The sequence below is a fragment of the Staurois parvus genome, unplaced genomic scaffold (assembly GCF_062004578.1).
Source record: "Staurois parvus isolate SC_StPar_1 unplaced genomic scaffold, SC_StPar_1.0 ptg001302l, whole genome shotgun sequence".
In the NCBI taxonomy this organism is placed as follows: Eukaryota; Metazoa; Chordata; class Amphibia; order Anura; family Ranidae; genus Staurois; species Staurois parvus.
In genome coordinates, this window is record NW_028319098.1 from 1,099,880 (window position 1) to 1,114,692 (window position 14,813).

Sequence of the window (14,813 nt, forward strand, 5' to 3'; positions counted from 1 at the left end):
GGGGTTTGTGCCTATCATCTTGTCGCAGGAGATCACTTATCTAACAATATCTAACCCTTCTAATCATTGCATCTGTGAGGGCTGTTTTTCATTTTATTGAATGCATGGATGACTTTCTTGTTTCCATTTTTGCAGGAAGGCACCCACAAATGATCAGTCGATCCTTTCCTCCCCTTCTTCCCCCTTTCCTATGGGAATCACTACCTGGCATGCTGGTGGTGTCTAGACTGGGTGCCTGCAACTTCCCTCTCCTCTCCTCCTGGCTCCCCTCCCTGTGGTTCATCCACATTTGGATGGACAGTCATCAGCATATTGCTCTTCTCTCCCCCAAATGTGAACCCCTGAAGAAACTTGGCGAAATGCGTTGAGTATACCACCTTCCAAGTTCAATAATCAACTTATCAAGCATATCCATGATTCCATAATTTTGTAATTTAAAGTAAGGTGGTTTGGGGGTAATTTATATTTAAGAGCTGTTTTTATCCAGACTGTCTCTATGGAAAACAATATGTCTTTGTGCTTTCACATTTTTTAGATAATGTTGAATAAAGCTTTACTAATTTTTACCTGAGTATATTTTGTGTTTTTATAATGAGGGAATTTTCTAAAGTCCCACACAGCATTCTTTCTTTAAATAATTTTTGATAAGGCTATTTGGGATGTGGTGCAGATGGGTCAACTATACCCCCTTCTTCTATGATAGCATGAATTATTAGTATGAATTTAACATACCCTTTGCATGGTGATTTTTTTTTTCTTTTTGCAAGATCATCCTTTTGCAGGTCCAACCAGCTCTCTATTTCCACAATTACTAGTTATTCCAAGATATATGGCTGTTGGGATGGACCTGTTACATGCACATTTTACCTGACAGCAATCAGGACTTTGTCCACTAGCAGTTTACCTATTGTTTAAAGTGAACTTGTCATGTCAGCCATTGTAAACACTTAAAAGTAAAAGCCCCTAAGAACAATGGTCAGACCCTCTCTTGTGAGTCCCTTTGACTTTTGTTTGGACCATTGTCTTGATTTGTGGGATTTATGGGGTGTGTCCAACTCCTGGAGCTGTAGATCTACCTGCAATCCTCAGTGAAAGCACCTGCTTGGCCAAAGAAAGCACTCATGTTGGAAAAAGGGCGTAGTGGGCGTACAGCCCCAAAATCAAGGAAAAAAGGACCTTAACAACACAGTAAAACCAGAATCAAATTGACTCAGAGTAGACTTCACTGCTTAACAAAGGTAATAACCATCATTTTGTGGTGCCTACTCTTAAAGCTTTTACATTTCAAAGCTTAATGGTAGATTAACTTGAAGCATCACAGCAGGATACGGTATCATGATTTGTGTCTACACAGATTTAAGTAAATCCTAAAACCCTGATTTATTAAGTTTCAAATAGAGTAGGAAAGGGATAATACTCCTCTGAACTTATGTTTTGCTGTTTTCATCCTTCTGAGGAGATCTCCCTTCACTTACTGCTCTAGACATGCAACAGGAAATGAGAGAAGATTTCTCCAAAGAATTCCTATCTTAGAATGTTTCATAGGAACAGGTATCTCCATTGGAGGATTTTCCCTCAGATACTGGTGACAGTTTAAAAGGTATGTAAACTCAACATTTCATATTCCTTATATATGTCTGTTGTACCATGTACTTGTATGAAAAAAGTATCCTGTTCTCTTTGTATTGTTTCCTTTGTGTGTAATACCTGGTGTTCCTTCAAGTCCCTCTGCTTATTAAGACTGACCACACTCAGCAGGAGAACACAACATGGTCAGTTCTCTAGCTATGCTGGAAACGCAGTGTGCTCCCCTCCAATGATCAGACTTGTCCTGACACCCCCCCTTCATAGCCTTTCTCTGCTTCTGTTTCTTCTCCTATACAGCTGAGAACAGAACGTATGTGATTACTTATAAAAAAAAAAGGGGAAAAAGTGATTATAACATTTTTTATATCCATAAACAAATTGTTTTAACTTTCATTTCTATTTGAGCCCAGGTTCACATTGATGCAGTGCAGAATTTGTACCGGTTTCTGTGCAATTTCCGCACCACATCATAATCACACCCCATTCATATGAACCGCTGTGGTTGTGTATTTTAAGTTAATGAAATCAATCAAATTTAAGTTAACGACACCCTGAAATCAGTTCGCAAAATGCAGTGCGATGTGCAGAATCTGATTGCATCAGTGTGAACACCCATTCGATCCAATTCTGGTGCGGAGAAAAAAGGGTCCTGCACTTTTTTGGTGTGGCTCAAATTATACTGCACAGAAATCGAATGTGATGTGGTTGCTATGTGAATCTCATCAGTGCGAACCCGGGCTTAAACTGAATGGGTTGTTTTACAAGGTGAGGGTAACACTTTTATCTGTTTACATGTTCTAAGGCTTAAAACTAGTAAATAACATGTCTAAAGCTGACACTATGGGGTAGATTTACTAAAACTGGACACTGCACAATCTGGTGCAGCTTTGCATAGTAGCCAAATCAGCTTCTAACTTCAGCTTGTTCAGTTACGCTTTGACAAAAAAAAAAATGGAAGCATGTTGGATTCTATGTAGAGCTGTAACAGATTTTGCATTCTCCTGGTTTTATTAATCAACCCCTATGGATAGGACACAATCATTTTTAACCCTCTAGTTTGCATTTGTCGTCATAACTATTGTATTGCATTTATTGTCATGTGGTGATTTAGGACTGCAAGACAGAGAGTGGAAATTATTTTAATTAAGGTGGAAATTGGAAAACAATTCCACTGTAAAATGTCAAACGTTATTAGCACGTAGAATAATTTAATTTTATATTTTAAAGTGCACATTTTTCTCCTCATTGATCTCCCATTTGAGTGATTGAAGGCATGTATTGGCCAAACTATTGATTAAGTAATAAGAAAGTCTGAAAGGTGAAATTTGTGCTTAAACAGCCATATTCATATTCATATTATACATATAATCAATGGTGAAGCAAATGCAAATATTAGTTATATTGGTTATACTGGATAAAAAGCATCCTCGTAGCAACACCCATGTGTTTTCTTTTACAGGTGAACTGAAGGTAGATATAAAAGGCACAAATTAAATCATACCTAAACTTTAAAGAAAAATGTATTATATTGAATCTTGACAGTTCTAAGCTTAGGTGACTGCATTAGTCCTTTTTTAAGCTCTCTTTTATTCACTTGGTAGTTCTGCATATAACACGCTTTCTGCTCTTTGGTGGCTACATTCACTCACTGTACTGTATCTATGAAGGGAGTCATGGTTGCTAGGTTGGACTACAAAGAATGCACCTGATTTTGACAGTTGTTGTCATTAAAGGATAGGTACCCTTTTAGTAACATGCTACAACTATATTTAGGTGCAACTTGAAACATGTTACTACAGAGCAAGTTATTTTACTTACTCGCTATCTGATACTTTCCCAATAATATTTATTAGGATCTAAAGATTGATGGGGTGAATCCCTGCCTTCCAAACCAGGGGCTTCTGTCCTTTTTTCCATGTGTCCACCCAGGGAGGGGCCATGCCCTTTTACTGGTTGCGACACACGCATGGACTTTTACATGGCAACCTATCAAGTATGTTGAGTGTTTAAGAACTTCTGTGTGCTGTACATATATATTTTTGCACACACACACGCACATATATATATACTGTGCAAACAAATTAAACACTGAAAACACATCAGATCTTAATGGGGAAAAATATGCTGGATATCTATACTGATACTATGGACTGGGTAATGCATTAGGAAAGTAAGGATGCCCCATAGTTTGATTTTCAAGGTGTCTTTGAATTCAGTTCTCTGTAGGTTGATAATTTTAATTTCCATCAAAGTGAAAAGATTATGCAGCAGGCTAGTCCTTTTTGCAGAAATTTCATTGCAGCAACTCAAAATGGTACTCAGTAGTTTGTAGAGCCTCCATGTACATGTATGCATGCCTTACAATGTTGGGGCATGCTCCTAATGATATGGCGGATGTGTCCTGGGGTATTTCTACCCAGATCTGGACCAGGGCATCACTGAGCTCCTAGACAGTCTAAGTTGCAACCTGGCGGCATCGGATCGACCGAAACATGATATCCTTAAGGTGTTCTATTGGATTTAGGTCAGGCAAGTGTGGGGGGCCATTCAATGGTATCAATTCCTTCATCTTCCAGGAACTACATGCATACTATCACCACATGAGGTCAGGCATTGTCCTGCACCAGGAGAAACCCAGGACCCACTGCACCAGCGTTGGGTCTGACAATGGGTCCAAGGATTTCATCCTGACACCTAATGGCAGTTAGGGTGCCATTATCTAGCTTGTAGAGCTCTGTGCATCCCTGCATGGATATGCCTCCCCAGACCATTACTGACCCACCACCAAAACGGTCATGCTGAACATTGTTACAGGCAACATAACATCCTCAACAGCTTTTCCAGACCCTTTCACATCTGTCACGTGCTCATGGTGAAACTGCTCTCATCTGTGAAAAGCACAGGGCGCCAATGTAGGACCTGCCTATATATATATATATATATATATATATATATATATATATATATATATATATATATATACACTCACCGGCCACTTTATTAGGTATACTTTGCTAGTATCGGGTTGAACCTTCTTTTTCCTTCAGAACTGCCTTACAACTGGCATAGATACAACAAGGTGTTGGAAACATTCCTCAGAGATTGTGGTCCATATTGACATGATAGCATCATGCAGTTGCTGCAGATTTGTCTGCACATCCATCATGCAAATCTCCCTTTCCACTACATCCTAAAGGTGCTCTATTGGATTCAGATCTGGTGACTGTGGAGGCCATTGGAGTACAGGGAACTCATTTTCATGTTCAAGAAACCAGTTTAAGATGATCTGAGCTTTGTGACATGGTGCATTAGCGTGCTGGAAGTAGCCATCAGAAGATGGGGACACTGGAGTCATAAAGGGATGGAGATGGTCAGCAACAATACGCAGGTAGGTCGTGGAGTTTAAATGCTCAATTGGTACTAAGGGGCGCAAAGTGTGCCAAGAAAATATCCCCCACACCATTACACCACCAGCCTGAACCATTGATACAACACAAGATGGATCTACGCTTTCATGTTGTTTAGGCCAAATTCTGACCATGCCATCTGAATGTCACAGTTAAAATCTGGAACCATCAGACCAGACAATGTTTTTCTAATCTTCTATTGTACAATTTTGGTTAGCCTGTGTGAATTGTAGCCTCCATTTCCTGATTTCGCTCATCCATGGACTTTGCTTTGTGCACTGGTGCGCAGTCATGTTGGAACAGGAAAGGGTCATCCCCAAACTCTTTCCACAAAGTTGGGAGCATGAAATTGTCCAAAACGTCTTGGTATGCTGATGCCTTAAGAGTTCCCTTCACTGAAACTGAGGGGCCAAGCCCAACCCCTGAAGAACAATGCCGCACCATAATCCCCCCTCCACCAAACTTTACACTTGGCACAATGCAGTCAGGCATATACTGTTATCCTGGCAACCGCCAAACCCAGACACATCCATCGGATTGCCAGACAGAGAAGCATGATTTGTCACTCTAGATACATCTCCACTGCTCTAGAGTCCAATGGCTTTACACCACTGCATCCAAAAGTTTTGCATTGCACTTGGTGATGTGAGGCACGGCTGCAGCTGCTTGGCCATGGAAACCCATTCCATGAAGCTCTCTTTGCACTGTTACTGTGCTAATTCGAAGGCCACATGAAGTTTGGAGGTCTTTAGCTATTGACTCTGCAGACAGTTGGTGCTTCAGCATGCACTGGCCTGGCTCTGTTATTTGACATGGGCTACCATTTCATACCTGAGTTGCTGTTGTTCTCAGTTGCTTCTACTTTGTTATAATACCAGTAACAGTTGACTGTGGAATATTTAGTAGCAAGGAAATTTCACAGATGGAATCACGGTACCACACTTGAATTCACTGAGCTCCTGAGAATGACCTATTATTTCACAAATGTTTTTAGAAGCAGTCTGCATGCCTAGGTGCTTGATTTTATACACCTGTGGCCATGGAGGTGATTGGAACACCTGAATCCAATGATTTGGGGAAGTGTACAATATATACTGTTTTTAAACTAATGTTTAAAGGATAAGTTCACCTTTAGAACATGTTACATGTTCCACACGTTTTTAGGCTGGAACATGAAACATGTTCCCATAGCTGCAGCCATACCCACTGCCCCATCCCCCCCACCCCTCTGATAGATTTGCCCCGAAGTTTCCCTGTATTATCTGTCAGATGTGAAAACAGTGCAGGCGTGCATAGCTCCGGATTTCAGTGAATTAATGAACTGCAAGTCCCGACAGCCTTGGCGGCTGTGGGCTTATAGTTTTCAATTAACTACCACGGCGCTGTGGAGTGCTGTGGTAGTTCATTGAAGCCTCCTGTCAGTATATCTGCTTGCTCATACATCCTGTACGGCAAGCAGATATTCTGACAGGTCTGCAGGAGACCTGCATGGCATCAGCGATCTACTGATCGCTGGTGCAATGCTTTCCAGGCTCCTTTGGACAAAAATAACAAATGCACATTATTTTTCCTGCAAAAAAATGTGTATTTTCTCTTTTTGTCTAAAAGGTGATCTTATCCTTTAACAATAATTTGATTACGTATTTCACAAGGTCGGTGCGCTTTGTTTTCTAGGTTTGTTTACAGGTTCACTTTAAATTTATAGGAAATTTTAGTAATTGGATTTAGCTCTGGTTTAAATATTTATATACAATATTTCATATTTAATTTGGTTTGTTACAAAATAAAGAAAACATAATAATAATAGAATGGACAGTTCTCAGCAAAGTGTCTATGAGTAATTACACCTGCGTTCACCTAGAGAACAATGATGTCTGTAATTGCATATGTGCACTCCAGGTTCCTGTAAGTTGTTCTACTTGAATACTCACCTTCAATGAAAACACACTAATGCTGTGTCCATCAGTGTCCATCTTCTTATAAATTGTTATTAAACTACCACTGTTACTGTTATTTGTAAATGTTCAGTATCATCAAAATGATTATAATATGATTAAACCAAGTTGTCCAACCAATGGAAGCTTTTTAATTTAGCTTTGGAGGACATGAACTTATGACTTTTATACTTCTCCATAATAATACACCATAATAATACCATTTTTGTCCTTCATAAGGTCTTTTGCTTATTTACAGTAATTCCGGCTGTTATAACCCAAAATAATTATATCTATCAAGAGCAAGCAATTGGAAATTTACAATCTTCACAGCTTAAATTTGGAAAACTTGCCATGCATAGTTTACTGCTACCTTTGTTCTGTATATCATAACAGTGTCTGCTTGCTGTGGCAGGCAGCCAGAAACTTTATTGTTTCAAATATTTGTGGAAACATGAGGTAATTCTAAGCCATTGAGCTGGTACTTTATGTTATTGTTTTGTACTCAGTAAGTTTTCACAGGGGAAAGGCTTGCTTTAGATCAACGCGCAGGTTGTGTGTGACAAGCCAAGGCAACACGTTCCATTGTTTTTGCTGAATTCACAAGATTTAGGTTCTGAAATGGCTAATTTGGAGATTGTCTTCATATCTTTGGACAGTTTCAGGCCTTAATAAGATGTAGCTGTGCGCAGAGGATTCTATGAAAACTGCACTGATAGCAACCAATCAGATTTTATTTTACTGTAAAACAGGAATTAATTTATTGCTATGCATGTCCCAGTGTCAAAGCTCCCATAGATTACAGAAGAGCTGGGTGATACGAAACTGATCAGCTTTCACATATTTTAATATATTTGCAAGAGAGATTCCTGCTTTTTTTTATTCTAGCTTAGACACAGGTTGGCTGGTTAATACCATAGCACATTAAGATTGCTGTGTATTTCAGTAACCAGTTAAGAAACATTTTTGATTTCCATCATCTTGCATCCTAAGTGTAAGTAACACATTTTTGGTAATTTCATTTTTTTTCAAATTTTTTAAAACCTTCATATAAGTGCCTTACACTGCAGCACTTTGCTGAGCATGTTCGGTCTCTTATTATGTTTTCTTTTTTTTTGTAAAGAACCAAATTAAGCATGAAACATTTCATATTATTATTTAAATTAGCTCTGAACCGAATTGCTAAAATTTCCTATAAAGGCAACCAAGAAATTACACCTATTGGGAATCAAGGGGGTTAATTTACTAAAGGCAAATAAGCTGTTCACTTTGCAAGGGGAAAGAAAAGGAGGCGCCACCTAAGTGCAATATTGGCAGTTACATTTATTAGCACACAGTTTAAAACACTCGCAAGATTAAAAAATAGTTAGGGCTCATCTGTACGTCTATTCTCTTGTCCCGCAGGCACCAGAAGCCGAAATTCCTGAGAGATCTGAGAGATGTGAAGTGGCATGAACGCCTTGCGCTAACTAGGAAGTCCACACGATTTTCCCCTAGCTTAGTACACATGGTAAAAATTTACTTTAAAATGAATACCCAATCATGTGGGTGGGCAGAGGAAATCAACAGTATTTGTAATCAACAGCAAGCAGAACTTCACCTCCTTTAATAATTTAAGGGCAAATTCAAAGTGAACTTCCTATTTGCCTTTACTAAATCAACTCCAAAGCGTTAAAGCAGGCCTTGCATTCAGATGTAAGGTCCATTTACAATGTCTGGACCCTCTTCCCCCGCATACAAACTATAATTGTAAAAAAAAGCTAGATTTTATATTACCCTTACCCCTGTCTGTTATCCATGATGCTTAGGTAAGTGTGACATCACGTCTGCAACCTAATGAAATACAGAACACCCCAATTATTACCAGAATATACTATTGTATTGGACTAGAGTGCTTTCTGAGACTTGGCCTTCTCTGCACTTCCTAGAAATGTTCCTAGAAGGATGGTGAAGCTAATACAATAAACAAGGGTAAGATAAGTATATATATTTTTTTTTTCAGGAACCTTGTGCACATGCTTTCAGCAGGCAATTTTAAAAAAGCGTGGGATCCCAGAGATTATAAGCAGACCTTTTATTGTACTGCAAGGTCCACTTGTAAGCACTTGCTGTCCAGGTCAATTGTTTTAACCACTTGCTTTATAAGGCATTTCTTTTACGCATTTAACATGCGTAATCAGCATTTTTTTGCTAGAAAATTACTTAGAAGCCCCAAATATAGTACATTTTAAGATAGCAGAAAGCATATAGAATAAAATTATTATTACTAATAATGACACAATATTTGCGCAACTGTTTTTCAAATGCAAAATTTCAGGTAAAAACCACTAAAATGAATTTGAGTGCACACAAACACAATATAATACCAATTTTTTTGTAAAATATAAAACATGATGTTGCATCAAGTAAATAGATACCAAAAACGTCAAGTCTCAAAACTGTATGCACTCGAGAAATGTTGACAAACCAGGATATCTATTCTTTTATTGGTGATGGAGTTAAACATTAGTTATGATACTAGCATTAGTGCTCTCCCCTGTACATTCAAGGTAATGCCTCACGTGTGTGGTGCAATAGATGTTTATGTATGTATGCAGGATCTACACACTCTTTTGCATTTGTGTGTATTGGTAAGGGAACGGGTGATTTTTTCACATAACTTTATTGCTATCAGAAGGGGGATAACAAACCCCCTATGTGAAAGCATGGGCAGAGGTCAGGTACTCTATTTGGAAACATTAGGGGGTCATACATGATCAGCTGCCTTCCTGGCCAAACAGAAATACAAAGCTACTAACATATAAAACTATATATATATATATATATATATATAGTTCAGCTATGTAATCAGTTGTTTGCCTGGAGTTCAGCTTTGTCATATTTATTTATATACTCTCCAGCCGCTTTATTAGGTACACCTTGATAGTACAGGATTGGACCTCCTTTTGCCTTCAAAATTGCCTTAATTCTTCATGGCATAGATTCAACAAGGTGTTGGAAACATTCCTCAGAGATTTTGGTCCATATTGCCATGATAACATCACATAGTTGCAGATTTGTTGGCTGCACATCCATGAACTGTTGATACAAGGCAGGATGGATCCATGCTTTCATTCTGACCCTACCAACTGAATGGCTCAGCTGAAATCGAGACTCCTCAGACCAGGCAATGTTTTTCCAATCTTCTATTGTCCAATTTTAGCCTCCATTTCCTTTTCTTAGCTGGCAGGAGTGGCACCTGGCATGGTCTTCTGTTTCTGTAGCCATCTCTTTTAAGGTTCGATGTGTTATGCGATCAGAAATGGTATTCTGCATACCTTGGTTGTAACGAGTGGTTATTTGAGTTACTGTTGCCTTGCTATCATCTCAAACCATTCTGCCCATTCTCCTCTGATAACAAGGAATTTTTGTCCACACAACTGCCACTCACTGGATATTTTCTCTTTTTTGGACTATTCTATGTAAACGCTAGAGATGGTTGTGCATGAAAATCCCAGAAGATCAACATTTTTTTAAATGCTCAGACCAGCCCGTCTGGCATCAACAACCATGCCATGTTCAAAGTCACTTAAATCCCCTTCCTACCCATTCTGATGCTTGGTTTGAACTTCAGCAAGTTGTCTTCACCACATCTAGATACCTATATGCATTGATTTGCTGCCATGTAAAAGGCTGATTAGCAATTTGTGTTACCAAGTAACTGAACAGGTGTACCTAATAAAGTGGCCGGTGTGTGTATGTATTATAAACATGTTTCTAGCTTGAACATTGTAGGAGCATATTATCATCAGATAAAATAACTAATTCATTTGACTGAATTAAGCTTTTGCCATGGTTGTTTGGAGAGATGTTGTCATGGATACCTATTCATTCCTGTGAATATCTATGCCAAAAGCTCTCCTAACAGCATGTACATCTTAATGCTGCTAAACTCTGAAGGGTCTTTCTCTTTAAATTTATATTTATATAGTGCTGGACTCCACAGGGGCCACTTGAGGTGTCATTCTTGTGCCCACGACTCTGCTAACAGTCCTGTACTCTCTGCCACACCTGGTTGGGCTGAGGATATAGATACAAACACACACATATGCGTTTAACCTTTTCCTGCCCGGCCTATGGCCAGGTGGCGGCCAGGCAAGCACCTTGCCATTCCGGGTGGACGCCATATGGCGTCCTTTTGGGCATGCGCAGCTGCGTGATCTATCACTGGCCGTGTACCTCGGACACGGCCAATGACAGATCTGAGTACCGGCCCCATTGCTGGTACCATGTGACCTGCTGTAACCAATCACAGTTGTATACAATGGATGGCTTCATTCATGCCATCCATTGTATACTAGTGTCTAGCTGTGAATGGTCACAGAGATCACATGCACAAGCTGGGCCAATCACAGCCCAGCTAAGCACAAAAAAAAAAAAACCCTGAATGAATCAATGTCATTCAGGTAAATGCTTGCTTATAGCAAAGTAATTCTTTGCTATAAGCAAATAGTGTAAAAAAAAAAAAAAAAATACTGATCATTTCCCCAAAGCAGTACAATGTTACTATGGTAACATTGTACTACTTTGGTCATAGTGAAATATGAAAAAAAAATCTTAAAAAAAAGAAAACAAAATGTAATAAAAAATTAAAACTAATAAAACATGTAAAACATTTTTTAAAAAATTATAATTTTTTTTTTCATACTGTCACCAGCCAGTGTCCCTGATCACCACCATGCCAGTTGTATGATGACGCTGTACTGCGCTGGTGACAGTATGTAAAAAAAATAGTGACAATAATTTTTTTAATTTTTTCATTTTCTGAAAAATTATGACAAATAAACTATAAGTTCAAAAAACTCGCCATGCCTCTTATAAAATACGTCGGACTGTCTACTTTGCAAAAAGGGGTCATTTGGGGGATATCTGTACTGTTCTGACATTCTTGGTCCTCAAGAAATTAGATTGGCTGTCAGTACTTCAGGATTGATCAATATTCAGATCTATACCATAGTTTGTGAACTCTATAACTTTCCTACAAACTAAATAATAAATACTAATTTGGGTTATTTTCACCAAAGACATGTAGCAGAATACATTTTGACCTACATTTATGAAGACCAATTATTTATTTGCAAACTTTTATAACAGAAACAAAGAAAAACGTGGTTATTTTTCAAAATGTTCGGCCTTTTTTTGTTAATATAGCAAAAAATAAAAACCCCAGTGGTGATTAAATACCACCAAAAGAAAGCTCTAGTTGTGTGAAGAAAATGATAAAATTTTAGTTTGGGTACAATGTTGTATGACCGCGCAATTGTCATTCAAAGTGTGAGAGCGCTGAAACCTGAAAATTGGCCTGGGCAGGAAGGGGGTAAAAGTGCCCTGTATGGAAGAGGTTAAATACCCCAAACACAGCAACATCTATACACCAGAAAATGACACAGACCTCTTTATTAAATATTATTCAAGTATTATTCAATTGGTGTGTGCGTGTAGAGGCAATACCAGGGTATATCAAGAAGGAATGGTTATACTGCAAGAGGTTCACCATCAAAATTATAACACGGCAGTTAGCAATCAAATATTGGCAAACACTAATATCGTAGTGATTAACAGAGATGTTTAGTAAGCTGCAACCAATGAACACTTAATAATCAACTTCTTTCCTGAGTCTGCAGTACACTGGGGGGCCTATCTAAGGGGGAGTGGAGAGGACCTACAGGTGGTTACTAAAGCAACAGTCAGTAGTCCACTTGTACTAAACCTTTTGATGATCAGCTTGCTGGAGCCCAAGAATCTTTCATTGGAGAGCTCTTTGCAGTGTCCCTTTAAAAGTTGTTCATGCAGCATTAAGGTGTTCGGAGATGGGAAATCTGTCACTGTGTTAAGCTGCAGTGTATAATTTGCCAGCAGTCTATCACCAGCCTTGTGTAAGAGGATGCATTCCATCCCAGGCGCAAAAGCCTCCCTTCTCTCTGGTGGTATCCTCAGTGTGTGGCTATTTGTTGCACAGCAGGCACCCCATAGTTCATCAAGATCCAAGGCTCAAGGATACCATCTGCTCTGCTTCCCCTGCTTTCAGATAAAGATCACTGTTCTCACTGCACACACTGCAGGTTATGGTCAGTATCAGCGCTGGGCTCCCTATAGAAAGAGAGCCTTCTTCCTACTTCAACCCCAGAAAATCTATCTTCCTCTTGTATTGTAGTTTTCCAGCCAGTCTGTGGTATAGATCAGTCACTCCTGCAAACTACTGTATGTCTCCTATAATCCTCTATGGTTTTCCTCAAATTTTCTCCTGTAATCCATATTCCCTGGACTCTCTCTACTGGATAAAAGATTTTCTATTTTTTGGGTTAGAAAAAAAAACCACACAAGTTTCATGGTATTATTTAATGACATTTAACACTGTCAGGACTTGTAAGCATATGCTGTATACACATTTTACTTTTGATAACATGGATGGAATATTGATTGAATGACACACTGAAGTTCTCTGGAATAGAATTGCAATTGTGATTGCAATTGAGAGGCATTGTTTTCCATTTTAAAGGTGTTATTTATTTTGCATAGAAAGTACAGCTAGATACATGATAATATGATAACAAGGCCATCAAGAAGCATTTACAAAAAAAATGTCAAATAGGTAAAAGAGCTGTACAGCTGTCAGAGTACACTCAGCCAGGACCTCCAATAGGGAAGTTCCACCTATCCCCTTGTATGGGGCCTAGGCACAGATGGGAGCCTGGGCAACAGAGGCAATCAGATGTGGGAAGGACAGGGAGGATGATCAGAACCATAGAAGTTATAGGAACTATGCCGTGTGTGGCTCTCTGCAACAGCTGAAAGCTGGTTTCTCCCGCTTCTCCCCCTCTCCCTCCCGCTGGTTTATAGCTGCTGGAGGGAGAGACACTCAGGACATTGCACTTGTAGTTGTCCTCCCCATAGTACCAATCTCCCTCCCTGTCCTGCTCACATCTGATTCCCCTAGCAGGCTGTTGTGTGCCCCCCCTTTCTTCTCCTGCTGGCTGTTGCAGGCACACAGAGGGATGTTCAGGATGGAGAGTGGGGGAAGGGGCAGATGAAGGTGTAATTACCAGCCCCTTCTTTCAGTGAATGAACACAGTTCGTGATCAATCATTCACTTAAGCATAGTAAATTGTGTTTACTATGCTTCAGTTTATAAATGAGCAGGAGTCTCTGTCTCCTGTTAATTCATCTGCAGTGCACCTAAGGCTGCAAAGAAAGGAATTACATAATCTGTGTCCTCAATTCCTTTCTTTGTCTCAAAGGTGAGATATCAGGGGTCTGTTTAGACCTCTAATCTTTCATCAAAGCCCCCCTCCCCCCCAACAGCATTGTAAAAAAAATTAAAAAAATAATTTTTACAAATGTAAAAAAAAAAATAATTGTAAAAAATATTTTTAAAAACTGCAAAATAATAATAAAAAAAACAAGATCTCATTCATACAGGTTCTCTTGCCCATACAGTGTGAATTAGCAGTTTGTGAGGCTGTCACTCTATGGGGATGTTACAGCTGTATGCACACAGCCGCAGTTCCTAGTTTGATAAGTGTGTGTGTGGGTTAAGTGTCCCCGAATACACACTGCCTGTGTTTAGAGCCGTACACCTGCATCCAAATGTCTGTCAAATTAGGACCTGTGGCTGTGTTCATACAGCTGCTGCATCCCCATAGGGTAACATACGTAGATTGTCTGCAAACTGCAAAAGCCACATTAAAAAAACAAAACACTGATTCACACTGTACAGACCACAGCACCTATTGCACCTATGTGAATGAGCCAGAAGACCTTATTTACACACAGAACTTTATTTACTATTGGAAGGCAACATGTTTTTATATCAGACATTTATGGATTTTTACTGCCTAGTTAACAA